The 26481-nt window shown below is 39.3% G+C and overlaps 1 protein-coding gene and 1 pseudogene across 1 annotated transcript in view; both read right to left on the bottom strand.

The window, feature by feature from the left end:
* LOC145986618 (extracellular serine/threonine protein kinase four-jointed-like) overlaps positions 1-26481 on the bottom strand; it is a 273062-nt gene that overhangs the window by 160402 nt on the left and 86179 nt on the right. The window lies entirely within an intron of this gene.
* On the bottom strand, positions 14464-15173 carry LOC145987225 (DNA-directed RNA polymerase II subunit RPB7 pseudogene; annotated as a pseudogene).

The raw sequence follows: 26481 nt of genomic DNA, 5'->3' as shown, positions 1-26481 counted from the left end.
AGGGGTTTAACTGAGTGAAGTTGTGTCAATGTGCCAGAATGGAGAAAACTGAGGTGAGAGCGGCGATCAAATATTTCGTGAAGAAGAAGTGGAGGACTTCGCTGGATACACTAGGGGACACCGCTCCTTCATACAGTATGGTGAAGAGATGGTGTCGTGAGTTTAATTGTGGGAGAGAGTCGTGTGAGGATGAACATGCAGGTGCACCAAAACTGTCATGACGACCGAAAACATTAACGAAGTCCACGATATCGTGCTGAAGGATCGTCGAGTCACTATCCGTCATGTTGCTGAGATGTGTGGCCTGTCATATGGCACTGTGCAAAACATAATTACCCAGGAATTGCAAATGAAAAAAAATGCTGCAAGATGGGTCCCTCGAAACCTCACCCCAGATCAGAAGCGCCCCCGAGTGCTCATCAGTCAAGAACTTCTTGACAAGTTTCGTGCTGACATAGACGATTTCCTTGTCCGATTTGTAACTATGGATGAAACATGGGTCCATCACTTCGACCCAGAAACAAAATAACAAAGCATGGAGTGGAAACACCCACATTCTCCACCAAGGAAGAAGTTCAAGGTGCAAACGTCAGCCAAGAAGGTTATGGCCTGAATTTTCTGGGACTGCAAGGGTGTCCTTCTTGTGAACTATCTACAAAGAGGCCAAACCATCACTGGCACATACTACAGTGACCTAATCAAGAAATTACGTGATTCCATCAAGAAAAAGAGGCGTGGGATGTTGACCTGTGGTGTGCTCCTTCACCAGGACAATGCACCTGTCCACACTTCACGCATTGCGAGGGCCGCATCGTTCGAATTGCTGCCCCATCCACTCTATTCCCCAGATTTGGTCCCCAGTGATTTCCATTTGTTCAAACATTTGAAAAATTATATTCGTGGGCGAAAATGTTGTTATGATTCTGAGGTGATATGGGCTGTGGACTCATGGTTGGAGGACCAGTCGGAAGAATTTTTTTTGCAAGGTATCCAGGCGTTGGAGCACCGATGGGAGAAGTGCATTGGAGTTGCAGGGGAGTATGTTGAAGAAAAAGAAAGTGAAACCCTATTGCCGCTCTTTCTATGTTAGGGTCAGAGCAACCTGATTGCCCCTCGTACGTCCATATGTGTGTGTGCCTACACATAGTGGTAAAACTGCCGTTTTGTAATCAACGGGTTTAAGAATTGATCTTTAGTGGAGACATATTACATCCGGTCCTTATTAGTTTATCCGAAAAAAATGAAAAAAAAAAAACCTTTCACGTATTTGTTTGTGCCTGTCCAATAAGGTCGATGTTCCAAAATATGAAACAAGCATTAATATCAAACTAATAGATGTTTCAGGACAATCAAAAACTTTACTATTCATAATAACGTAAGCAGAAGTACACATATTACGTGAAACTACTAAGAGAGATTAAGATTTAATTTAGCCTGTAAGTTACTTATAATTACGAATATTGTTGGAAAATGGCCGGCTTATTAAGTGAATGTTATATAGGATAAGAATGATCTTCCCGCAGGCATAAAGAAATGCTATCGCATTGTAATCGTCCTCCTCCGTGGCCGTGCGGTCTAAGGCGCTGTGCTTTTGGCTCCCGACAGGATGGGTTGGAGTCCGCCTGGGTTCAGTCTCTGGGTTTCCGGCCCATGTATAGGACCGGTGGCAACCCACCATTGTGAGGAAATTGGGAAGCTACGAGTGAGGGGTTCGGGGTTCGACGTGCTCACCCCACGTTACCCCATTACCGATTGAAGAACTCCACACCTCTAGGTAGGATTGTGTGAGGGAGACTGCCAGTCGGGAGATAGGCCAAGGCCCTTACGGGCTGTAGAGCCGCGGGTTATCACATTGTAATCAAGGGTTTCAGATTTCATCTCCTGGAGGTACAATGGTTCGAATACAATTTTGTACTGTAGGTTCAGTCCCAATTAGTGTGTCTGAGCATAAAGTGAACTTAATTTTTTTCCTGAAAATCAGATTTTCGTAAAACATGGATTTCTTCGTGCCATTTGTGGCCAATCTATTTCAGTTTGTGCCTCAGTTTTAGGTCAGTCAGTGCCCTAGGTCAGCGTTTCCTCAACCGCCGTGCTATATCCTGGTATCCAAGCGCGAGAGGTTCATTAGATCTTGCCAACTAATTTAAACACAATTATATATTTTATATTTGTTAACAATTTTACGCCATAATTTATTTATTAATATTTAATTTAATTTAAAGGTGTTTGTTTTCGCTTTAACATATGGTTTGAGAAACAATTACTCATTGATGATAAATTTGATAAGTGTGTTAAAAGATGTAGCAATAATTTTTTTTCTTTCTTTGCTTTAGGTGTACCCGTGTTTGTTCATATGTCATATTAAAACATTGAAAACTATTTTATACTACGTATTAGATTACATTTACAAAATGTATACAAAACTACTCTAGTTATGTGAATGTGTGCATACTATCGGATATATTTAATATGTCTATTGAAATGTGGAAATAACACTCACAAAAAAGCACCCATTCTCCATGTCAAAAAATCTTTTTACTCTCAAGAGATAGCCTATGTGAAATTTGTAGAACAAGAAAAATGGAGCCAACAAAAGAATACGGCGCTATGCCACTGGCTATGAACTCGTTTATGCGCTTTACAAGCATATCAACCTATGTATAATGACGTAGACAACTCCTTGTTTTGTTTAAATAAGTCGCACAGTAAAGCAGTTTTTTGATTCAGTTGAAATTTCCACATAAGGTACATTTATAATTTATGATAATCTCGAATAAAACGAGATTTCTGAGCAGTTTGTTTTGGTCGCATTTCGATCTCAGCATAACCAAGAATCTATCTGATGTGCATTTTTGGAACTACTCTCTCATACTTTGTTATTTAGGAAAAAAGTTAATAAAACATCACTTTTTTGTTATTATTATTTAAAATAATAATAATAACAATTGTGTGTTACTTGAAGCATTTGAGTGGGATAATGTGAACAACACGTCAAAGAAAATACATCTTAAATCTTAACACTTAAACTTAATAACATTTAAACCGGACCATGCATTCAAATGTTACACGCAGAAAGAACCCACATTGTGCATCAAAATACACGCAGAAATGCATCAAAGTGTATTTTTTTTTTTATCAGTTGCTACTCCGTGTCATGCACTAAAATGCATAATTTACGACCGTGGCGGCGATTGGGTTCGAAATCTGGGTTGCAAGGACAGTTTATTTCCCCTTGGTATAAAAGGTTTCGTATAGTGCGGGAGCAAAAGTGGCAAAAAGTGGGGGAGCAACTGTCCCCCCTCGCCCCCCTAATCGCCCCCACTGATTTACGAATATCAAAGTTATTACAAATAAATGAAAATTTCAAATCTACCAATTTTCATACTTTTACATATAAATACGCAATTTCGACTTAAGTCTTCGGACAACTTATAATTACGTCACAAATAACAATGAAAAGCGACGTAAAATAACCGAAATAGAAAATTGTTTATTATATTTTTGTTTTTATGTTTAATAAGTAGAATCTATTTATTAAATAATATAAAATATTTCAGTATTATCTTTAAATAAAGAATGACAACTCATACGTTACGAAATCGTTCCTAGATTTTCGCCATGTCCCTATATGTAGAAGAACTGTGACGGAATATTAGCTTCCTATATATTCAAGCAGAAATGTTTAGAGGAATAAATAACGCAACTGACGAATAACAACACTATTGTGCACTACTAGTAGATATTCATTTGCAATGACTGCACTTTAAATAATGATTATGCAAGTATAAGTGAGTGTAAGTAAAGGCTTCGCTTCGACAATATATTTAGTTTATCCAATTTACATTAAATTTACAACATATTAATCAATTTCGAAACTTTTTGGTGATTTATTTCTCTTAAAATTTTATTATTCTTGGGAATACAATGTCAAACTCTGCAGGGGTGCCCTGTCAAGAACAGTGAAATAAATAAATTTCAAGAATAAAATTTATTAATTATATCTCCATGCGTTGGCGCAGTAAATGCCAAAAAATCGAGAAGTGATTTTCTAGAAACATACTTTCTCAGTGCCCAGGTAAAATTTGCAAATTTTCTGTCGACTGGTTCTCGAGATAATCGTGACCAAATTAAACCCTAAAGCTTACACAGGCTTGACGAGAAAAAGGTAAAATATTCGCAAGGGTATAATATTACATTAAGCACAAAACGTTATTTATTGGGGAAACACAAGTAGAAACAGGCAACCGAACAAAAACTGATAACGGTTTATTGACCAGAGGGAATGAGGTGTATTTTCATCTTGATAAATTTGTGCAAGCTTGAAGTGTTTTCATAGGTGCGCTCCAACACTTTCACAAGACCCTTGAGACCGACACACAACGCTGACTTCTCGAAAACTGCTCCACTGGAGACACCGTCCTCGGCGCTGGAGAAAGAAGAGTTGCGTTGCGAACAAATATCTCGGAAGTAAACACTACATCGCATTGATCATTCAGAGATGTGAATCCAGGGTTCGATTTCTGCCAAGTCTTCTGCCAAGACTCCAACAGAAAGCTTACCGGAAACAAGTTTGCATGATGGCCTTGTCTGCTACTGCCCTCCCCCACTTTCTTATCTATACAGGAGTAATGAAGAGTTTCCAACTCGATTCTGAGTTGGTAGGAAGAGTGTACATTTCATTTGATCCCGTCTGTACGTACGTAACAATATAAGGAAATGGAAATTTTAAATTTGTTCTAGGATGTGTATGGCTCTTTCGCGTTGGTTTCGTGCAGTTTAGTAGTACAGTAGAGCGTCGATTATCCGAAGTAATTGGGGGACATGGGTGTTCGGAAAACTGGTTTGTTCGGATAATCGAACTGTACATGTTTATTTGCCAAAAAGAAGTACTGTACAGTAAATTTATTCATAAAAACAGGCATCTCTTTAAGTATGTATTACAAAGTAACGTACAAAGGCAACTTTAGTAGGAATATATAGTATGTGGTACAGTTTATTAAACAAAAATATGTACATATTACATACGCATTTTGCATGAACAATACACACAGTACACAAAATTAACGTTTAAAAAAATCCTTTATTTTGGTCTGTCTAAGCAAGCCTACACGCTTACGAGCAGCTCACGTACTTTTTTCATTACAGATATCTGAAAGTGAGCGAGTACACAGTTCGGTTAAGCGGTCGTTCGGTTGACCGACGTTCGGATAATCGACGCTCTACTGTATTTTCTTTCCCCGCAATTCTATGAAACTGAAAATAAACCTTTTGCTTCGGTTCAAATTCAAAGAGAAAGTAGGTGGCGCTTTCTTGAAGCCTGGTCGCAGATAGCGACTTAAGCAGGAAGTAAATCGAAGACAAGGTGGAGGCGGCTGTAATTCTTACATTTTTCTTAAGTTAATAGATTGTATCACCTGAAATGCAGCTGTGTTGAATTATTCGTGTAATATCAGAAGCATATGGCTCTTCTATCCCTTATGAATATTTCATGCTCACATATTAATATCAAAAGTGATTTAATATAGTTCATGCAAAAAAAATTGAGACGGCTTATAATAGGTAATTTTAAAATACTTTTTAGGTTTGGTTTGAGATGGGACGGTTTTAAATTGTGCTCCATGTACTTTCTGTAACTATTGAAATATTTAGCAAAACTCTAAACGACTTTTGCAGGGATTGGCGGCACCAGAAAATATGATTAGGGAGACAGAAGGGACAGGAATATTTTCGGAAAGGGTCTGTCAAGTTTATTATACGTACCACTAAATACCACAAATATGAACAATTGGGCTGAAACAGCATTTATTTATCTAGTTTTCTCGTTTGCTGCTGGGACCCCTTCTGGTACGGCCACTCGAAATCGGAAAGTATTACTCCCTCTGTCCCATAATTATTGTCAGGTATACCTTTTGTAACATTCCAAATATTATATATTCAATTTGGAAATATTACTCGTACTTTTGTACGTTTATAGAGTTTATTTCGGAGAAAATAAACTCTCCACCGCAAAATACGATAGCGCTACGGCATTTAGATGGTGGTGCCATCTGTCGTAGATAAGCTAAACTATACTCTCTTCCCCCCTTCCCCCTTTTCTTGCACGATTCCCGATCGTCAGTAACACAGTTCGCATCCGGTCTTCGAAACAGCCACATACAGACAACTAGCAGCGGAGCAGGATCGCCTTGCCTATACGCAATTCCTTCGACCACGCATTGCAATGGTGAGATGGGAATACAACTTTGGAAGCCACGATTTCTAGAGTCGTGTAGAGACGTACGAATGTAGTTACGTGATCCATACCATGCGCTTGCGATTGTGATAAGGACCATCAGAAGGATTGCATTAAGGTAAAGTGGACAATTATAGATTTTGATCCTGTTACCGACTTGCCCTGTTTGAACTGTGCAATTACTCTCCCTTTTTGTGTGATTGATTATTCAGCGAGCTGTATGTTCGGAGTTTTTTTCTCCAACACATTACCCCCCCCCCTTTTTCTTTTTGACCTTTTGGATGTAAATTAACGTGCCGAATATATATTGGTACAGTGCTTTCGGAGAGTGAACTCTAATAATTTATGCATGCATTTATTGGAATTGATAAAGATACCGAGTGAAAGTACGTCCAACACAAAGTCTTAGATATTTCTACTCCTATATCTCGTATAACAGCCCAATCCCGAAGAAAGAGTGACTAGCTCTCTATTTTCATGCTTTTGGAGATTGAATAATCGATTGTGACAAAAAAAAAAAAAAAAAAATTTGTTTTTCTTTACGCAAGGAAATTGCTGTGCAGACACTGTTGAAAGATAGGAAGCGACGGCTTAAATCAAGTTTGTCAAATGACAAAGTGCTTTTTCTAATTCTTCCCCCTTTTCCCGTTTTAATAAATCGTGCCCCCCCCCCCCAGAACACCTTAAGCAGTAGCCTCAAAGCCATGCACAATAAATATATATATATATATGTAGGGTACGTACATACGCTTGATTGTACGTAGATGTTAAGAAATGATTGTTATTGAAGAACGCCTCCATAGATTGTTATTGGCATTGCGTTGCCTTTTTGTTAAGTAGTGCAGTTGTGTTCCTTGTACTCGTTTTTGTAAAGAATATTCCCCACTCTTAAAAATGAGAGGTCGAGGGACATTTAATAATATTTCACGAGTTAATAGGAAGTCAAGATAGTTTTAAAATTGTTGAAATAAAAGGAGGTTAAAATTGAAGTTTTCTTTCCTTTATCTTTTCTTGCTTGCTTCATTCCATTAGAGGTAAATTGAACACATTGAAAGAAAAGCAATATAAGTGTATATACATATAAATAGGTATTTTGAATAAGAACCAGGATAATGTCCTTGAATGGTTAGTCATTTTTACGTCTTTTTGACTGTTCTCTCCCCCCCCCCTTTTTGCTCCTTTTTGAAGATTACGAAAGATAACAAATTATGCAAGAATATTTGATCAATTAGTTTTAAGAGGGTTAATTTGTGATTTAAGTGTTTTTTGGTGTTGTCATTTTGTTACAGGAACATTGCTGTGGACAACGTAAATAAGCAAAGTAGTAATTGGAACGGAATCTTTGTGATTTTGACCGTTTCTCGGATTTCTGCATGTAGCGGAACGCGACGTTGCCTGTCTGTTGATGGTTTACCCGTTTTATAACATAATTACTCAACAGAAAAGTAGCATCGCAAGGTGTTTGTGACCCTTGTTTGGTGTAGGCACTAACAGGGATTTATTTACCACGCGCTTCCAATAACTATCATTAACTTATCGGGTTAGTTAGTTGCCTTAACCAGACAAGCGTCATACTTTGTTGGTTGTCTCATAATATTTGCCCGATATTCAAACTGTGACATTGGCGTATACAGAAGAAGAACATGAAACACGGGAATGAGTCATACAACTTTATTACTCATGGATCAGTACAAATTGGGCTTTCCATCTGCCTCTTCGTCTGTCATTCCTGTACTACCATTTTGGCATACCGGACTATAATTATGGGACAGATGGAGTACTACACACTGACGAATCGATTGAGTTGGTGCTTTAAGTCCACATTAAGGCTAATTGGGACTGGACCTACAGTTTAAAGTGGGATCCGAACCATTATGTGCCTCCACCGGGTTCGAACCCGGACCCCTTGATTACAAGGCAACGACGCTACCACTGTGCCATCGGGGAGGCACTACACACTGACCAAGAACACACAGAACACTAACGACTGCCTACTACAATCGAAATGTTTGTTTCGCGGACGAAGAGTCGGAAACACGTTACATTCCATCCTGTCTACTCCTCGGGTTCCTCGTTTCCTCGCTTTGGTCTTTTTGTCTTCTCGCCTTCCTTTCTTACACTTGGATAATCGCATCGTCTTTTTTGCTCCATTTTATTTCATTCTGAGGTAACGGCGCGGATGGAGAGTTCGGGTCATTGTATTCGGTCGCCATCCATCATGGCGGGTGACGGGGAAGGGTCGGGCAGCAAAAACAACGCGAATCAAACCAACTCCAAATTGCCCGGATTTAAGTGTACATTCGAACTTTTTGAGGAGGAAAAGTTCATCTGCCGCGGGAACGGTCGGCAACCCTCCCACCCTCAAGTGTGGAAACAACTGTTTTTTCTTGCATGTTGTTGGAGAAATTTGGGAACGGTTAAGACGCATCTAGTATAATGTCGGACACACAAGCTAATTTCGCCAGGTAATTCTGCCTCAGTGTCTCGACAATGAAGTTTTCACCTTCGGTGAGTGTTCCTTCATCACTCCAATCTAATCATCGTTCATCCTCATCGTCGCGATTGCCCTAAACATGAAGAAAAGTAACTTAAACGTAAGAAAAATACAAGTTACATATTATGATAGGTAACGCTGTTCCAGTTACGCACTTTGAAAATTAACTCAGTTGCAAGGATGTCTGTTTGAGTTACTCATTTTGAAACATCTAGATTGCAATGACAGTTAATAATTTTCAGTTGAAGCAGTTGTATTTATGCTACTCATTTTGGCAAGCACTTCGATCAGGGAAGAAGCTAGGCTACGTTTCGGAGGGGGGCGTAGTTGAATATTTATGTGTGCGTAGCTAGCTATCTCTGTGTGTAACTTAATGTGGCTTATAAACTATAGGTGGTGTACTAACATTCATTGCATAATATATTAAACACGCATATAATTTATGTGCCACATGAAATTTTGTAAACATATGGCAGCAGTGCCGGCGGGTTCCAAGACCGGGGGGAGGGGGGAAAGGTGCCAAATTGGGGGGGAAAGACAGTATATTTGCCTTTATAGATAAGATTTAGCATAGTGTGGGGGCAAAGGTGGCGCCACTGTATGGCAGTTGTTTTATAATATGTTCTTACATAGGCGCCCACATAACATTAAGTTACATATATTGAAGTCATGTTTACATAGAAGCGTAGAGATAATGAAAGAAACTGTAGAGAATGAGAGAAAGGAAAAGAGAGAGAGAGATAGAGAGAGAGAGAGAAAGAAGGAACAAGGAGGAAATCATAAGTTAGACACACAAAGAAACGTGGAAATTCCTCACGCCGCTTACGTGCGTTTTGCCACGACGCACTCTAGTGAGCGTTTCACCAATTGATCTCGCAGGAAGGAGAAAAAATGATCATTTTCTTTTCAATGTCGCGGCGCTGTTCGGGACGTCAACGAAGCGGAGTATACTTGAATAAATTTCCTCCCTCATTGACCCAACTCAAACCAAATTCTCGCATTACGACACAATTGAGATATCGTGTCGTTCACGAGATGACACGAGATTGTCCCAAGTCTCGTCTTGCCTAATCTTAATGCCATCTGTACTCGCTACTGCAACAGAACAGTTTGCTCTGCCAAATATACAGTTCTTTCTTTTTTTTTAACCGCCTGGTACGTGTAGCGGACCCAAATGGGTGTAATTTACGGCGATAATGTCCGCGGCGACATAAGAACAGAGCGGAACCGAAAGTTTAACAAAGACAGAAATGCGAGCGAGGCAGTCGCAGAGCGTACTTGTCCCGGGGTGAAATATTTCCCAAAGCTCAACGTTCATGAGTAGCATTGTTCCACGATCTATTTATTGTTTGAGGAAGGAGTTAAGTGACCAGGAAGTTCTGCCGTGAACTAATGGGACAACAGAATTGGAAGCCGAAGCAGTATATCACCCCTGCAGAATGCAGTTTGCGCCAGAAATCCGGTCGCGAAAGCACAAAACGCCTCTCCTGCTTGTAATTTTCGCCGTTAATGACGGAAGCAATTATTTCTGACCTTGCAGGAGCTTGTTTTGTTTCGCGCAATTATTAAGCCAACTCGCAGTCTACGAATATCAAACTGTAATTGTTATGAGCTTTCGCAGGCTGGTCAACGATCAGCTCGCTTCCACTTGGAACGAATAACTCCCAGGAGCAAGGTGCGTTTAATTCTGATAGAACTGCGTTCGGGAGTAACATAACGCAGTCAAGCGCTACTCTTTCGGTAATTGCGTTAGCATAGTGTTACAGAAATTACACCCGGATTTGTTAACCATGAGCGTACTGAGCAGGACCCCACCCTGTGAAAATATTTTGGCTCCCTTAAACTTCAAAACAAAAATTCAGAATTGGCGTATTTTACATTCGTTAAATCTTGTAGAAGATGTAAAATATAACAGTTACTCGCGCACTTTCTGGCCACGTCTCTTGCGCTCGCCGACGTGGTTCGCGTATTTGGAAAGTTTTGAACGTAAATTTATGTGTGTATACGCTGTAATATGGTACAAATAATCAAAATATTATTGTGTTTTCTTAATAATAAGCTGGGTAAGTAATAACAGTTTCAAGATAGTTAGTTAGATGTTTTATGTAAACGAATTCAATAGCGACACTAAATTGGAAAAGTAACATTTTACTTCTGTAGTCAGTTTTACATTTTTAAACATAATTGAAATAAAGAAATGTTTTCCTTCATTCTTCGCAAATTTCTACCTCTCCTCTGCAATGAATTCTGATGCACACATTTTAAAATTCGAAAACTCTAATACTGTGCACAAAGTGGACTTAAAACATCAAATCAATCAATCAATCAAGCGAAAACTCTAGCATAATTCAGTTACAGTAGCTTTCGGGGTGAAAATAAACTTTCTTTAAGTTCCCTAGCAACTTCCGTTTGCATGGTAAACAACAAGCACCGCAAACTCTCTAAATAATTGTTTGTTATTATACCCCTAAACATTTAGTTAAAACAATCACGATGTAGATATTTTCGCATTGAGTATAACAATATATACGTAATTGTATCTGGACTGAATCTTCTTCTTATGTAGATGTCACCCTTGTTTGATGCAGCTTTTCTAACCAGGAGTTCATTCATCTGTGTGTTATAGATCTGTGAGAAATATAATGTATCTCGACAATTAAGAATAGAAGCAAACAATGTGAGCAAAAAAAGCCATGGAAACGGGTTGCTAAGGACGTGAAAAAGGGCATTGTCGCTTTTAAAGACGGGCCAATTGAGCGATTTTTGAATTTTCTCGGCCTTATGGGACAATTTCATGGGGGGTCGTAATCGGGCGTTTTTCTGCCTCCGGGGCTTCCTTCATGGAGAACATTTATGTCAGTGAGTGGTGGGATTAGGGCTATATATATATATATATATATATATATATATATATATATATATATATCTTGGACTTGGATTTGAAGTAAACAACAAATGATGAAAAAATTTCCCTCGGGCTATCGACCAGGTGAGTTGTGGAAAGAATTCAAAGCTTTTGAGAGTTAACGTCACTCTCATCTTCAGGGTATCATTATTTCTCCCCTGAATATGAGAGTGACGTTAGCTCTCGAAAGCTTGGAATCCTCTCCAAAACTCACCTGGTCAATAGCCCCAGGGAATCTTTTCATAAGAGTTATTGATAAATTTGCAACACAAATATGTCCTAAATAAATCATTACCATTTGTAAACATAGTTAACTTATGAATGGGCTGGCAAAACTAATGATTGGACATTGGGTTTCATTCTCCATTAAATGAAAGAAGTAAACAAGAAAACGCAGAGAAGTGAAGAATTAGCAGATATGGCGAGAGGTGTTAAAGAGAAAGATAAACTTAAAAAGGAAATAATGGGTACAGAAAAGGAGAAAGCGTGAAAAAAGTTTCAAAATAAAGGAAGCCGAAGAATAGCAATGCTAAAAGATAATGAGTGACAAAAAAGAATAGGAGACAAACAAAGATAAGAGAGGAACTAGAGATTAAAACAAAGAGGTACTGAGACTAAGATTGAGACAGACTGAGAAGAGAGAAGTATAAGAGAAAATAAAATGATAGAGAAAAGTGAGGAAGGCACAAAAGTAGAATCTACAGAGAACGAGAGACAGGAAAGATAAGAGCGAATGTAAGAGATCCAAGAAATGAGAAAAAGAAAAGGATAAGAGATGTGCAGAGGACAGAGGGCAGAAAAGCATTAGAGAGAAAGAGGTGCCAAAGGCAATAAAAAAAGAATGGAAAGAAAAGTGAGAAAGAGATGAAAAGAGAGAGAAAGTCAACTAGAAATTAACAGAAAAGTCGAGTATTAGTAAGATAAAGAGAGAAGTGTTATGGGAGGAAGATAACCTGAAAGAGAAAAAGACAGGAACAAAAAGGAAAAAGTGAAAAAAAGATATAAAATAAAGGAAATCTTAAGAGAAAAATATTGACTTAAAAAATAGCAAAAGTAAAAACAAAATAAGCTATAAAGAAAAATAAATGAGGAACTTGAAATTGAAGCAAGGAGGACAGTGGGAGTAAGGGTGTTAGATAAAACTGAGAGAGACGGAATAGAAGAATAACCTACAGAGAGCGGGAGGAAGAAAATATAAGAAAGAGAGAATGTGGAAGAATCAAAACATGAGAAAGATAAAAGGATAAGAGATATGCATAGGGTGAGAGAGAGAGAAAGAGAAAGCTGTGGTCACAGGTTCCAACCAACCAACCAACGTCCGCGTGGGTTCCTGAATGAGCAGACGGTGCGAGCAGGCGACGTGGCTCGCAATAAAACGAAAATCCTGTTCTTCGCAGGCTTTATAGTCGGTGAACAGGACACGTAGGTCGTAAATGAGATATACACTCCGCAGCATCACCGAACGTCTTTCTGTTTATGTCCGATGGACTTCTTCTTAAACTGATTTAGCTGTGTGATTTCAGGTTCGTTCACATCTCACTCAACGTGGGGAGAAGTTATGACAAAAAAAGGAGTGCGATTTGCAATACGGAGCACTCGTTACAAGCAGTATTCTCTCACCGAGCAGAGGGGGTTTTCTGCTTCGTTTAAGTGCGCCGTATATTACAAAGTAGGGGAGCTAGCATCGCAGAATGCTCACTTTCGAACGTTTACGACACGGGATTTGGTCCTATATACCTCCGCGGAGGCGAATTCCTTGGGTAGGCATGGTCTTCAATGCCTCTCCTAGCAAGAGTCCAAAACAAATTCGCTGCGTTTTGGGTGCAGCAGTTAAGTGTTAGTGGCCTCTTTCCAATGGTAATATCTAACTTTTCGCCAATGGTACAGTTTAACTGCATCTAATTCGAATAGGAGCATTTTGTTGTTACGTATGATTTCTGCAGGTGCGAACCTCAATACATTTAAATGCATCACCAACAAGTTATGCAATTTGTATTTTGTATTTATTTGTATTTTTCTTGTGCGAGCCGTGGCACTACATTTTGACTTCACATTATCATAATTACATTAATTGCAGGACCTACATCTTTTTGGTCATTATGAGAGTCAGTGCTCGAAGTGAGGGGGTATGATGCGGAGAGATGGTATCCCCCAATTAGCAATATTTTTGCAAAACATCCCCCAGATTTATCACTGTCACCATGTTAAACTCCCATGGCTCGACCAAACATCTCCCCAGCTGTTTTCACTTCAAGCGCTGATGAGAGTTAAAAGCACATATAAAAATTGCTGCTTACACAGTTTCGTATCATACAACCAGATCACTTTATGCAGTTTCTTCATCTTTATTATCGCCCTTCCTCACCGTTCCCTCACTTCCTACAAATATCTCCCCACTTGTTGCAGTTGCAATTATATATATCACATTCATGTAATACTTTTATAAATTTAAGACCTACATTTGTTTGTATCAATATATTGAACATTTACTAGTCAAATGGTAAAAATGTTGTATTTTGGTATTCCATTTGCTACTACCCTACCTTACATGCGATAAAAAAAATTTGCAACAGTTTGCAGTTACTTCAAATATAATGTCATATATTTAAAGAACAAAATTATTTTGTTCATATGAATTCATTCATCTTCCTACACTATTATTAGGTAAATAATGCCAAACAATACAGACTGCAGTGATCATAAGAAATGTGAAGTAAATATTACTGTTCTCAAATATTCACTTTTTCCACAACATGCTCTTCTCATGGTAAAATGGCCCTTTTATTAAATTTTTATGACAATACATCAATTTATGAGAATTATGTCTATATTTGGGTAGTGAAAAAGCATTTTCAACTCTATATGATATGCATGTAGAAGGAACAATTTCTCAACTGCACACCAATCCCAAATAATCATCCATCAAGGTGCCAATGGCAAAAATTCCTGAGGCATCCACCCTTGTTCCAACTATTTTCAATCTAATTTCATCACCTGGTTGAATAACAACATCCTCCTCTTTAGTTTTGTAACATGGTGGATTAGAATTTGGATCAAACTGCATATCAGCTGGTATTGAATGGTGTGATATGAAGCAAGACAATGGCCCAATCTCTGCAAACATACCAACTTTATTGACTTGAGTCACAACTGCATCTAAAACTTCTCCTTTGAATGGTCTGAACACAATAGCTTTGTACTTCACTGGGTAGACGACAAAGCCTTGCCCTGGTTGAATAATTCCAGCACCAATATTATCGATTGTTGTAACAGCAATGACAAAACCATATTTTCCAGTGCAAGTCCCTTCAACTTCTGTAAAAAGCTTCTGCTTTACAGTGTCCAATAGCTGTGGACCAAAATATCGAGGGTGAAGCAAAATTTCATGATCCAAAGAAATATGATAAAACATATTCAATGAAGTTGCACTCAATGAAACTACTTAATTACAGGCTTATATATTGAGAAGGTTCCCCGTAATTACGCAAATAACCTAATCTGTGCAAATGACATTCCTGACGATTGTAACATTTTAAAACAGCAGTTGCAAACTCATTTTTTTACATATAGCAAACTCCGTACTGAGAATTATCAAGGTTTTGACATTGAGAAATCACTAGATGCACGTGTCAATATAAACTAAAACTGTGTGCATTCAGACAATACAATTAATGAGCCTCGCAGGACTCTTCAATTCTAAACAACGAGTTGAACAGTGTAAATGACAATAATTGATAACATTAAACATAATATAGCGACCACGCAGGGTCTAATAATAAGTGAAGCTAATAAACGTGGAGGTGGATCCGTTAACGTTTACAGAATACATTTAAACTAAAAGCGTACGCCTCGCAGGGACATTCCGCTTTTATCCGAAATTAAAAAGAATATAGCGACCACGCAAGGTCTAATAATAAGTGAATGGCGACCACGCAGGGTAGTTACACAGTGTTTCACATTAGTTTCCTCTTTCCTCTTCCACCACTTCCATTATTTCCCTCCCTGTTATTTCCTTAATATGCAAATTATTGTGTTACCGAAGAAGATACGGCACGAGAAAATCTTGCTCTGGTGGGCAGAAGGTTTATGTTGATTCATTATGGTGGACAGGTATAAATATAGGATATAACTATTATTTTTCAGACATATGTAGTGACTCATACAGTCTTCCTCATTTTCTCATTTCTTTCACTCTACCTTATTCCTCCTTGTTTGTTTCTTCACGATTACAGTCTTGCTATTTTTACGGTTCTACCACTCTTTCTCGGTTCATCTCCCCTCCTACCACCTCCCCCGTCCTCTCTGTCTCTCTATTACGCTCCTCTATCCTCTGCGCATCCTTTGTTTTCTCTTGATCGTCTATTGATTCTCCCACATTCTCACTTTCTTATATGTTATATATTATTATATTTCTTTCATTCTCTGTTCATTCTTTTTTTCTGTCTTCCTCACTTTTCTATATTCTTTCCTTTTCTCTTGCACTTCTCTTTTCTCACACTCTTACTCTCAATACCCTCTTTCTTTCCATTTCCTACTTCTTCTTTCATCTTTCCTTCTATGTTGTGCTTTTACTTTTTCTCACTCATTTTCCCTTTATCTTGTATTCCTTTTCACGTTTTCTCTTTTCTGTACCTGTATTTTATTTGATCCTTTCAGGTTATCTTTGCCTCTTAACACTTTTTCATTTTCTGCTACTTCTCCACTTCTCTGAGATTTTCTTGTTGACGTTCCTTCTCTTTTTATCTCATTCTCACTTTTCTTTCCATTCTTTTCCTTTGTCTCATCTTCTCCCCCCTCTCTCTGCATTTCCACTTCTGTCTCAGTGTTTCTTTCGTTTATGTCTTCCTTCTGTCACCTCCCATGAATGCTACATAACTTGTCCGTCCATACCTGTTTCTTAATCTATTTTTAGATATGTGTCTGGGTTTTCCCTAAGGACGTTGTATAGCGACAATTTTTTTTTGTAGGAATTGAACTTATTTTCAGGGATCCTATGTTCCATTCCATTTTGGGTGAACTTAGCAAATTAATTCAATACCTAGACATTTGACCTCGGATATGTCACTGGGTACTATATTATTAGGCATCTGACAGGGCCTCAAATTTAGACAATTTTTGGATCTTCAGCTTTGTTTCCTGCTGAGATATCGATATCAAATTTAATGGATTGTTGTCTCTCAGAACCATATGAACCGGCCAATAAATTTAGTGCAATGTTGAATATAGTATTATTTAGTAGATAACGATAGTTGACTAAATGAACTGAAAAACAACCCTGGATGAAAATAGCGATAGGCAATTTACCTGGTAATATTTATGCACCCGACTCTACCTGGGGCAATAAACTTTAGCCCTTCTCCTGTAAGTTTTGGCGTGAAGAGAACATTAACAACCCTTCAACAAGCTTCCAAAAAATACGGTCGCCTCGAGGAAATGGATGAAAAGGGAGGAATCCAAAGCAGAGACCAGCTGAGGTAGCGGAGTGTCTGGACAAAAGGTGTTCACGTCACTCAAGCACAAAGTAGCACACTCAGATGACTTGCAGGCGTGGTGTCTCGTCCAATTGTTGTGGAACGACAATGCAGAAGGGACGGACGGACACTTCCTCCACGTCGGAGGCGAATTATTTGGGAGCGCCAGAAGGTGTAACCGGCGACTACCTTCAATCAGTGTTGCCACTCTGTTGGAACATCATTTATCCTGAACAATATAAATCCCGCTTTTAGGATACCAATTCAGTGCAGAAAAGGTGGAAGTGTTATTCACAACAAGAAGTTGAATTATCAAGAATACGGTAGGGGATTTAGAAGTGAAAGAGACAGAAAGTTTTCAGTAACTGAGTAAACTGGCAAAGAAGAGGATTAGAAAATTGCAAATTAGATTACATCGAAGTGTAGGGCCGTGTCGGAATTGACAAGCGTGCCGTCGATCAAGATGCTGCCGTACAGTACAGTTGCCACTTTGCCCACCAGGTGTCAGTTCCAGCGTCATCCACCGCGCTCTCGGGCTCAGGTGCACAGTACAGAAGCAGAAGTTTTCCACCTGTTTACTACTTAAATTGAAATTGTGGCATGTGATTTCTTCTCTTGCATTTTTTCTAAGTACAGTGTTGTCGATACAATTTCCAAGAGTTCTGAGTTTCAGGTTGTCTGTGCAGTGAACGGTGCCTCTACAAAGTGGAAGTTGCAATATGGTTGCCGAGGGTAGCGCTACAGCTGTTTGAGGCGAGTACTTGTCACACCTTCCACATCTCCCCTCCAACCCCACCTATGCGGCAAATCGGACTACAACGATAGGGGGATTCCGCGGGTAGAACGGCACTGTAGGTGACAACAGCTGCCGATTCAGACACAACCCAGGAGACTGGTTTTGAAGTGGAAAAAATACTGTGCAATTCATATGAGATACTGGCGTGTACTGAATATGGAACATAGATATAAACAACGAAGGGGAGAGACAGAAGTAAGAAGATGCAGGCAGTACGAAATTGTTTCAGACAAACGAGGAGATAGGCCATTAAGAGTTTCGGCGAGGGCATAAGGTGCACAAAGAGAGAGAAAAAGGCCAAACGGAACACCAGGATGAGCGTTGGAGAACGCAGGTAATTGAGAGTGTGAGAAGAAGGCATTGTCGAAACAGAAAGAGAGGAGCGAACGTAGAAACAGTGCACAAAGAAGTCTGAAAAAGATCAAAGACAATGCATGCAGAAAAATCAGGTAGTGACTATTATAAAAAGAAGAGGACAGTAAATGACGAAGACGAGATGCTGAAGATAGAGACACTGGGACTGCTCAGACAGCCAAAGAGCGGAAATAGTATGACGTGATAATGATACACCGTTGCGGGTGTCCATATCAGTTATCAACGGATCGGGAATAACCAGAGTGGAAATTATTTAATTCTGCGGACCGAGAAACTACAAATTTCTATAGAGCGGTAAAAAAAGAATACCGTAAATTACCAAGCCTCGTCTATCGACTATTTTTAAGGGGGTGCTGGGACTTTGGCCTAATTTTGAAAAATGACATACATTTAGAATTCCTGCTAGCATTCAAGTGGAGCTCTATGTGGTTTCCTTTCGCTGTTGCCACCTATGGCAGTATCGTAGCACTGTATCTAGACAACGGTGATTGCAAGCCACACAAAGATTCACTTGAATGCTCCAGAAGGAATTCCCTACAGGTGTAACTTTTAAGACTGCGTTAATTTTTAGAAAGGAGAGGAATCTTCGAACATGTCATTGCTGACACAGTTGAAAATTTCATCGGTGCCTTTACTTGTCTACTTTACGACATAATGCCGTTGAGGAGAGTCTAGAGATCTAGTATAATGTGAAAATCATTTTGTAATGTCAATTTAAGAAAAGGATGTTTTGACATCCTTGGAACTCTGGAACGACCTATAATAGTAGTATCACACAGAAAACTAAATGCATCATATCGATTGATGCACCAGAATACATCGATTGATGCACTAAAGTGTGTTTTATGGCTTCTTCAAAGAATCAGATTAACATTTGATGCATTTGGGTGCATTTTTGTATGTCGTGAAAGAAACACCAAAGTGCATAATTTGATTCAAGTGAGGACTTATTACAGTCGAGATGCACTTCAATGCATCAGTTGATGTTCCTTGATGCACCTTCCTGCATCATCAAAAATGATGCATCCTGGTGCATCAAGGTGCATCAAAACGCACCAACTTATGCATTGAAGTGCATCTCGACTGTAATAAGTCCTCACTTGAATCAAATTATGCACTTTGGTGTTTCTTTCACGACATACAAAAATGCACCCAAATGCATCAAATGTTAATCTGATTCTTTGAAGAAGCCATAAAACACACTTTTGTGCATCAATCGATGCAGTCTGGTGCATCAATCGATATGATGCATTTAGTTCTCTGAGTGTAGAGTCATTCACAGCATATTTAAGAATAGAGATGAGAGAGAAGGAAGTTGAGGGAAGAAGTGGAGTGAGCAAAAGATATAATATTTTTCCTCATGTAGCCTACAACTCTTGCAGTGAAGAAGCAACAGATTAAGGATATGAAGAAAACTTTGGAGGGACAGGACAGAAAATCGTTTAAGCATTTACTGATGACATGGTATACTTTTAGGAAACCAAGGCCGTGTCCAGATCTGCAAACGCGCCGTCGCGTTGTTCCCCGAATGTTTTTTTCTGTGTCATCCGAATCGAAAGGCTCCTTGGTGTTACAGTTGCCACTTTTCCCGCCAGGTGTCAGCTCGAACGTCAACTGCCACGCCCTCGAACGCAGGCGCACAATATGAAAGCCGAAGGTAGACTAAGCAAACATCATACTGTTTTGAACCTATTTACTACTGAAACTAAAAATGTGGCTTGTAATTCTTTTAACATTTTTTTTCTAAATGCAGTGTTATCGAAAAATGGTCCAAGCATCATTGAATTTTAGATCGCCTCTACAAAGTGACGTTGCAATGTGGCTACCGAGCCTACCGAATGGGGCTGTTCATTGCCAAACTTTTCCGCCAGAGGCGCCACCCTTGTTGTGTCCCTAAAGAAATTCGTTCGTAATCTAGTTGCCCTAAGCTTTACATTGGAGCGTGATAGGATGGCTATTAAAACGTTACTTTCAACGAAGGTAAGAATTTCTCGTGTAAATCGATAACAAAAATGTGTTTAGGAAACATTTAAGATTATGTAGCAAGCCACATGTTACCAAAAATTACATTCTCCTGAACCTAAGAATTAATATATTAAAGCGCAACGGCAGGGTAGCTCAGACGGGCTAAATAGTATGTTTATGTACAAAGAGCACTAAACTTTACGTAATTTTTGTCGTCCCTCGCTGCCGTGGGTCTATAATACAAAAATTTAAATTTTTACACTAGGCTTTTATGTTTCCTCTTGTTGCGACTTGCAAGTATGTGTAATTCAACGGCGGGAGTAGGAATCGGATAAATTCCCCAAATTACATAGAAAAATGTATTAAGTGAGTAAGCGCATGATATTTATTATTATACACTACGCCCTATCCGATAATTTATATATTTATAATTTTCTTTGTATTAAGCAGACATTTACCCCTCATATTTATATCCTTTTTGTTGTGGGTTACAACAATTTTATAATTATAATTCCTGTAAATAAGAAAGCCCTAGAGGTTGCGAGACGTGAAACAGGATATAAAATATTTTTTGTAATAACTATTCCTCTCAATAAATGTGTATGTATAAAATAGAGAACCATATTTACTACCCATGATGAAAAGTATGATATAACGTAAAAAAAAAGGAGTCAGTTATTAATAACAACTATAAGAATAAAAGTACAGTCGCGTGGAATTATTATGTATTATTCTTTACCAGATTCACAAGAATAAAGCACTTAAATTGTGAAAATTGCAAGTGACGTCAAAAAGTGCTGTGCAAATTTTAAGGCTTCTTTGATCTCCGATATCTTTTCTGTTGTTGACGATCGTCTTATTAAAATTCTTAGTTTCACAGCACTGATTATTTATCTATCATGTTCCGACATAATTTCCGAGGTTAAGATTAAATTAAACTTGCAATTTAACGTAATAGCAGTACGTTCAGCATCAAATTGCCCATCAGAAGCGTGGGGATACAACAGGGGTACTGCCACCTACAATAGTTTGCTTTGACCAGGCCCATTGCTTCGTGCCCTTGGCATACCTTACAACTGTCCCCTCCAACTCCACCTATGCAGCGTTTAAAGGCAAGGGGAGTCCACGGGGGGTGCTCTAGGTGGCAGTGGCTGCCGATTCTGAGTCGGCCTTCAAAAGTTGAAACAAAAATGAAAGCTAAGTGTACTAGGGACAAAATATTACTAGACAATGAAGAATTAGAATAATAAGTGAAGCGGTTTTGCTACTTGTAAATTTGAAAATAGATGGCGGAAGACACAAGACTCAAATCGAAAGCAGAATTGAACAAGCAAAGAATGGATTTTCATGTCAAATTATACGTAATCAATTCCAGCGAAATGTGGCACAAATGAAACAAAAAGTATAAATAGAAGAAAGAGCAATGTGGAAGTGAAGATTGGCTTGAAATGTTTACAATTACAGTAATGTCAGGTCAATAACTGAATAATAAACAGACTAAAAACGGAGTATTTAGATAAATCTTAACTTTTCTGCTAATCATGTCAATTTTATGAAATTTAATATGCTGTTTATTTGGTTTTTATTCTTAAAATCAAAATAACAACAGCCCATAGCGGCTAGAACACAAATCTCCGGGGGGTTATCCATGGGAAATCCACAATGACCAGATCAGATCCATATATATTCATTAGACGTCCATGGGATTGGATATCCAATGGACATCCATGGGATATTCCGTCCAGGAAATAGTGCTGGATAACCATGGGATATATTGTAGTACGGTATGTCGACGTGTTACTCAAAAATTAAAATAAATGTTTTGATATCCGTGGAAAGAATCAATCATTCAGTTAGGTGCACGACAAATTGTTGTATTGATAAACTGTTATATTGTTATTTTTAATAAAATTATATACAGGGTGTCCCAAAAGTCCGGTTTCGTAGGAAGTCGGAAAAATGGAAAATTGAAGTAATGATTATTTTCTTGCAGGTAAACGAATGTAGATGAAATGGATGCCAGGGATGAAACGTGCAAGAGAATCCCGAAATTGTGATTCTGCATGGCTCAGGTCTTTCCGATCGTCATCCAAACAAACGGAGACCTGGACAACGATCTGTGGGTCGAATCTTCAAACGCTTCCAGGAGACTGGTCTGTAGCAGAGAGACCAAGCCCCACGAACATCCTCCGATGATAACAGTTCTGTCTCGGTCCTAGCCAAGGTAGCGGTAAGTCACACCCGATCATTGCGAGAAATGGAATTCCAAAAACCTCTGTGCACCGTATTCTGCAACGACATAAATTTCACCCTTAAAGAACTCAGCTTGTAAAGGGACTGTACGGTGATGACACTGCCCGTCGAAAATAATTTTGTAGTTGGGTTACTAACAAGGAAATAAACAGTGCACATATTATGTTCAGTGACGAAGCATCCTTCCATCTAAATGGTCATGTGAACCGGCACAACATGGTATGCTGGCGCAAGGTAATCTCCACGTAGCAGAATATGTTCATACCCAAACAGATCACGCCGGCCTCCATGGCGGAGTGGTTAGCACATCGCGCTACGACGACAGGGGTCCCGGGTTCGAATCCTGGTTTGTGAGTGTTTATTCATCAATTTCATCACACCATCACTCATCCCCATCTTCGCAAATTAGCCAAAAGTGGCACAACAAGCGAAGTAAAATAAAGCAAATCAATCAAACCAAACAGATCCCAGAATAACAGTGTGTACGATACATGGACAATAGGTAGTGGGACCAGTTTTCTTTGAAGGAGGTGTCAAGGCTGAACGATATCTGAAACACCTAACAGATGTGTTTGGAACCGTACGTTCACGATATGCTATTAGCAATACGTCGGAGGTTCCACTTCCAACAAGACGGAGCTCCCCCGCATTTCGATTTACGTGTGTGAGAATGGCTTAATGGGAAACTTCCTGGACGATGGATCGGTCGCAGAGGACCTGTGGAATGGCCCCCATGGTCCCCAGACCTCATCCCTATATTTTTTCTATGGAGGCACCTTAAATTTGTAGTGTACAACACATGTCCACGTGCAACTGATGATCTGAAAGAAAACATTCTTGCTGCATGCCACGCTATCACACCAACAATGTTACGGAATGTACAAAGAGCTTTCCATTCTCGTATCCATATCTGCAGGGCTCCAAAGGTTCATCACTTTGATCATTTGTTGACGTAATGCTTTTCCTATCTGAAAGAAACGCTATATTATCAATATTCAACACACATCACTTCAAGACGTAATACTTTTCCTATGAGACCGGACTTTTGTGACACCCTGTATATGAGCCGCGGTCGTGCAATCAGTAGGAAGTCTGACTGCCACGCGGGATACCCGGTTTCGAGTTCGATTCCGGGGGTGAGTGATTTTGGATGGAAATTTTTCGAGGTCACCCACCTTCTAATAAATGAGCAACTTGGGGCAACCCTGGTGGTGAAGGCGGCTGGAGTGTGGTGCTGATCACATCACCTCCACAAGGTACCGAGATTGTGAATGTGCGTGATCCTTCTTCTACATTCACCCTTGAACTTTCATGGAATATTGCAACGTGGAATAAAACAAAAGGTTACAAATATTACGACTGACGGTGAGTCAAATTTCCCTTCAAGCCGTCTCAGTGGCCAAATCGAAGGTTGCGGCTTCGGTCCCTGGCCTGGACACGGGTTTCTGAGTGTCCATCATTAATTTCATCTAACCGTATTCAATTTTTATGGTGACACAAGCGGCAGAAAAACGATGTAATATAAGGGGGAAAAACTTACCATTTCCCTTTCAACATCAATTTTACTATGGTACAAATAATTTCCCTGTCGCTAAGAAAACTTCCCTCGCCGTGGCAACACTGCCTCGAGCGGCGCATTCACCGGCTGGCGCCATTGTCAGGCAGGTGGGCTCTTTCCACTCCCACGGGCTCGCTCCCCTCCCCCGCACCCCTTTGGATTCCCGAGACCAATTCAGGCTTTTGAAATTGAACCCCATTGTGAGCCTTGAACCAATCGCTGCCCCTCCCCTCCAACGATTTCTGCAGCATCCGATTCGCCCCACATCGCATCCGAGACAAGGCCACGGCGGCCGAGCGACGCCAGGTGAACAATCGGGTCCTCAGGAGAGGAAGGTGCTTTATGTTCTCCACTCCAATTTTTGCTACCCATTTTAGGTTAACAACGGGACTAGAGAGAATTATATATTTCATAGCTCTGTCGGTGTCCCGAATGGCATAATTGAAGCTAGTTTTCCTGATATAGCGAAGGCGAAACATTTTCGATTGTTGACTCGATTCCTGGCTCTTGAAATTTGAGACGAGACCGACACTATAGCCCGCTTTAGACGAAAGCATTTTCCTTAGCATTTTTCTTAAAATATGTGCCATGACCAAAATGCTACCGTGTAAAGTGAGAAATCTTATGGCATTTCACATGGCATGGCATATTTCATGACATTTCTCAAGGATAGGCTCGCTCCGTACCATTTTTAGTAGCGTAACCAATCAGAAGCGACCTCATGGTCACGAGTGCAGTTGTAATGGCGGTCGCGTGAGATGTAAACAACGTATCACTTCACACTTTTAAACGACGATAACAATTCAACCGAGAGGAATATCGCTTCGTATTAAATGGTTTTCGTTAGAGAAGAATGGCGCTGATTAAATACATACTTTACAACGTTTACTGTACACGTATGGAAGAATATTTGAGCTTTTCCAATTGTAAACACAGTGCACACAGCATTGATGGTGTAACTCGACGTGCCTTTCATGCTGTATGTATTGTACATTGTAATTGAAACAGCTAACCGAAATGTTCCATAAAATGCTTCCGTGTAAAATACAATACAGTGGTTTCCAACTTCAAAAGTTCCGAGGGCCAAAATTATATCCAGTATTTGATTGGCGGGCCGCATTTTTGGGGGGGAGGGGGATTAAGAATTACAAAAATTGTAAGTACTGAACTGAAAATTTAGTACTTTCGCATGACCTAAATTTCTTAAATAAGGCAATAAAAACAATGGAATCACAAATCAAAATTGTATAATTAGAATTTATTTCACAAAAACCCAATACTTATGGATTAATTCAAAGAAATGAAAAACACACCATACAAATAAGAATCCTTCATACTAAGTGTTCAATGAAAATTGAGGCCGATCTGCTTCTTTTGTTAAAGTTGGAATGTCCACTTCAATTTCTGTATTTGAAAGTCTCAGAAGGTGAAGCAGTGAAGAATCTGCCAGTCGGCTTCTGTAACGGTTCTTGATGAACTTCATTGAAGAAAAACCACTTTCACACGTGTATGTGCTACCGAACATGGATGTTATTCTTTGCCCAAAACTACGAAGGTTTGGAAAGCGTTCCTTTGAAAGGTATTTGAAAAACTCGGGCCCCTTTTCTTGCCTAGTTTGAAGGAACACGTCGCTTTGCAAATCACACAATTCAAGTTGGAGACAAGCTTCTTGTTCTTCGATGTTAACGCCAAGAGGATTGCTAAATAGCTGGATGGTGCTCATTTCGATATTTGCACAAAGTTTAACAATCAGTCACAGTACAATCAGAGTTGGAACACTGGAAATCTCTTGGTACTTCGTGCCTGCAGTTTGTTTCTAAAGGCAAAGAGTGAAGCCAGAGGTGAAGCCTTCGCGGAAGCGGGCGAGTTCATTCCGCATAGCGAAGGGGTGGAATGCATGGTGTGAAGAGAAAGTTACGTCACTTTAGATTCTTCTTCTGATGATTATTGACTGCAAAATCAAATTCTACCTGTGATATTGTCTTTCTTCACAGAGCTTCCGTTCCTTCAGTAAAAATAGAAGGTATTTTAATAAGAATACATAAAATTAATGTATTTTGCATACTGGTTTTGCGGGCCGCAGAAAAAGGCATCGCGGGCCGCCAGTTGGAAACCCCTGTGTTATAAGATATTTCGAAGCATTTACGTAGCATTTATGCTAGCAAAAATATTAAAGAAAATGCTTTCATCTAAAGCCGGCTTTGCTAGCATAAATGCTATGTAAATACTTTGCACGGAAGCATTTCATGTATACAGTGCGAAAGGCACATCGAGTTACACCATCTAGTGCACGGCGTTCACAATCAAAACAACCTTAATATTCTTCCATACGTGTATGCAATATAAAAGTGTACCCTAAATTCACTCCGTACTCTGAGCTTGTATCGCAGTTTAACATCGAAAAAATTGAAGAAAGGTTTTATCTAAATTTC

Source organism: Lepisma saccharinum, chromosome 4, assembly GCF_977018435.1.
Source record: "Lepisma saccharinum chromosome 4, izLepSacc3.1, whole genome shotgun sequence".
Classification (NCBI taxonomy): Eukaryota; Metazoa; Arthropoda; class Insecta; order Zygentoma; family Lepismatidae; genus Lepisma; species Lepisma saccharinum.
The sequence above is the reverse complement of the archived record's forward strand: the minus strand, read 5'-3'. Positions and strand labels throughout refer to the sequence as shown.